This window comes from Orycteropus afer, unplaced genomic scaffold, assembly GCF_000298275.1.
Source record: "Orycteropus afer afer isolate SDZICR_OR568_19922 unplaced genomic scaffold, OryAfe1.0 scaffold00168, whole genome shotgun sequence".
Taxonomy (NCBI): Eukaryota; Metazoa; Chordata; class Mammalia; order Tubulidentata; family Orycteropodidae; genus Orycteropus; species Orycteropus afer.
This window is the reverse complement of record NW_006921755.1, coordinates 3,456,115-3,459,828: the sequence shown is the minus strand read 5'-3', so window position 1 is coordinate 3,459,828 and position 3,714 is coordinate 3,456,115.

The window sequence follows — 3,714 nt, the reverse complement described above, 5'->3', positions numbered from 1 at the left end:
AAGAATAAACTGGGAGAGGGACTTAGTTCCTAGCTTCTGTTATTAGGGAATAGTCTAGTCTTCTGATTAGGTGGTCCATGTAGGGGTCACGGGCTGAAGCAGACCACCCTTCCAACATTGAGGATTTTTAGTTACTGCTCCAGGAGAAGGGAAATAATCTTCCAAGGAAGCAATAAGTGCAGAATTAGACTTTGTTCTATAGAGTGACTAATGAACAGTGTCAGAACAGAAAACAGCTGCTTTAACCAGACCAAAGAAACAAACAAACAAAAAAAAAAAACCATAACAAAAAGTAAAAACACAGAACTACAGTCTGCAATATAAAAATCCACATCAAATAAGATGATCAAAAAGACACTGATCACATGTACAACTAATTTCCATCAGTACATGTCTCATTACCCACAATGATTTCCAGGTGAAGGAAAGTGATAGTTTCAAATTGCTTCCTCAAGACTCATTGAGGGGTGAGGGGTGTTCTGAGCCAGTTCAAGGGAACTTGAGTGATTACCCTGAGTGCTTATATGCCAGGAACCCAGAGCGGAGATCTAACTTGAATCTGAACTTTCTAGACATCAAAGCAAAAGAGACTGTAAAAGGGAATGTAGTCCTCATTTAAGGTACCCTGGTGATGCAATGGTTAAGCACTCTGCTGCTCTGCTAATCAAAAAGTTGGTGGTTTGAAACCCTCAGCCACTCTGTGGGAGAAAGATGTGGCATTCTGATTCCATGAAGATTGTTTTTGTTGTTAGGTGCCATCGAGTCACTTCAGACTTACAGGAACCCTATATATAATATAATCATTACCACAATTTAAATACTATAAAATTCAGGAAGGGGATGTATCAGAAATGAATCATCATTCTCAGGCAATAATATTTACTTGGTCATGGTGCTCACCAAAGACCTCACCAGAGTTCATTAAAAAAGAAAAAAAAACAAACTCATTGCTGTTGAGTCATATCCAACTCATAGCAACCCCGCCTTGGGTTTCCGAGGCCTTATCACTATAGAAGTAGATTACCCAACCTTCCTTCCAAGGAAGCCTTCTGGTTAGTAGTCACATTCCTTAGACACTACACCAGCAGAGCTCTTACCAGAGTTCAAAGGGACATAAAAGCAAAGAAAAGCGACACTAGTAATATACAAGTCAATCAGAGGGAGAAACATGAGGGAAAGAGACAAACACAGACCGGCCAACATAATGGTGGAGGGTCAAACCTGCAGGACGTTCTTCTTGAGCCTGCTTAGCTATTTACTAGGAGCTCTGGTAGCGTAGTGCCTAAGGCACTTGACTGCTAACCAGAAGGCTGGCGGTTCAAACCCACCAGCCACTCCTCGGAAGGAAGGTTGGGCATTCCTACTTCCGTAGTGATGCAGCCTCGGAAACCCAAGGAGGGGTCGCTATGAGTCGGGGCTGACTTGATGGCAAATAACAACAATAATAACAATAACACATACAACAGAATGAAGTACTGCCTGGTCCTGCACCATCCTCACAATCCTTGCTATGCTTAAACTCATTGTACAGTCACTGTGTCAATCCATCTTGTTACGGGTCTTCCTCTTTCTCACTAACTCACTACTTTCTCAAGCATGATACCATTCTCTGGGGACTAGTCCATCTTGATAACATGTCCAAAGTACATGGGACAAACTCTCACTATCCTTGTTTCCAAGTTGCGTTCTGGGTCCATGGTACATTCAATATTCTTTGCCAACACCATAATTCAAATGTATCAATTCTTCTTCAGTCTTCCTTATTCATTGTCTGGCTTTTACATGCATATGAAAATACCATGGCTTAGGTCAGGCACACTTTAGTTCTCAAAATGACTTCTTTTTAACACTTTAAAGTGGTCTTTTGCAGCAGATTTTCCCAACGCAATACATCTTTAGATTTTTTGACTGCTGCTTTCATGGGCATGGATTATGGATCCAACTAAGATGAAACCCTTAACAACTTCAATCTTTTCTCCATTTATCTTAATGTTGCTTGTTGGTCAGGTAGTGAGGTTTTTTATTTTCTATGTTGAGGTGTAATCTTTGAAGGCTGTCTAGTCTTTGATCTTCATCAGTAAGTGGTTCAAGTCCTCATCACTTTCAGCAAGCAAGGTTTTGTCATCTGCATATCACAGCTCATTAATGAGTCTTCCCCCAGACCTGATGCCATGTTCTTCTTCATATAGTACAGCTTCTCAGATTATTTTCTCATCAAACAGATTGAGTAAGTATGGTGAAAGAGACAACCCCGATGCACATCTTTCCTGATTTTAAACCATGCAGTATCCCATTGTCCTTGGGCCATGTACAGGTTCTGGATAAGCACAATTAAATGTTCTGGAATTCCCATTCTTCGCAGTGTTATTCATAAATGATCCACACAGTTGAATGCCTTTGCACAGTCAATAAAACACAGGTAAACTTCTTTCTGGTATTCTTTGCTTTCAGCCAAGATCCATATGACATCAGCAATCTGAATCCAGCTTGTATATATATTTAATTGTGCTTTGGGTCCAAATTTACAGAGCAGAAATTGTTTTACATTCAATAGTTCATGTACATTTGGTTTCACTCCCCAATTACCAGCCCCATCCCTAACCCACTCTCCTCCTCTCCCTTCCCAGTGACCCCCACCTTCTTAGTTATGCACTCCTTTTTGTCCACCTTTTCCTGTATGTGAATGTTGCCCATCTGGTACCCCATGGCCAATTGCTCTAAGGGGTGTATCTCTGTAGAGTAGGTGGGTGTATCACCCTGGGTTGTGCAATCATTTTTGAATTATCTTCAGCAAAATTTTACTTGCATGTGATATTAATGATGTTGCTCAATAATTTCTACATTCTGTTGGATCACCTTTCTTTAGAATTGGCACAAACAAATCTCTTCCAGTTCTTCATAGTATTATTATCTTTTTCATTTCAGTATGTTGTGATGTACCATATTTCATTTTTTATTCCTGTTGTTTGCATCTTTTCCTTCTTTCCCTTTGTTAAATTTGCCAGTGGTTTGTCAATTTTATTAATCCTTTCAAGGAATCAACTTCTACACTTGTTGATTGATTTCTGGTTTTCTGTTTCATTTATTTCTGCTCCAATCTTTATTACTTCCTTTCTTCTGTTTGTTGTATGCTATAAATGGACCCCTGAGCACTGTTTCTGCTGTGTCCCAAAGATTTTAGTGTGTTGTATTTTCATTTTCATTTCATTCGAGGGATTTTTTGGTTCATTTTTCATTTCTTCTTTTACCCAGCAGTTTTTAAACAGGATGTTATCTGGTTTCCATGTACTTGATTTTTTTCCCCCTTGATCTTCTTTGATTTCTAATTTTATAGCATTGTGATCTGAGAAGATACTTTGTAGTATTTTGATGTTTTTAAATTTATTGATGCTTGTTTTGTGGCCTAATATAGGGTCTATTCTGGAGAATGTTCCATGTGCACTGGAAAAGAATGTATTTTGTGCTGTTATTGGGTGGAGTGTTCTGTATACATTTATGAGGTCTAGTTGGTTGTATTCTTTTGATCTTATGTATCTTTGTTGAGTTTCTCTCTAGTTGTTCTGTCCTTCATCAAAAGTGGTGTATCAAAGTCTCCTACTATTATTGTGGAGCTCTGGCAGAGTAGTGCCTAAGGCACTTGACTGCTAACCAGAAGGCTGGAGGTTCAAACCCACCAGCCACTCCTCAGAAAGAAGGTTGGGCAATCTACTTCTG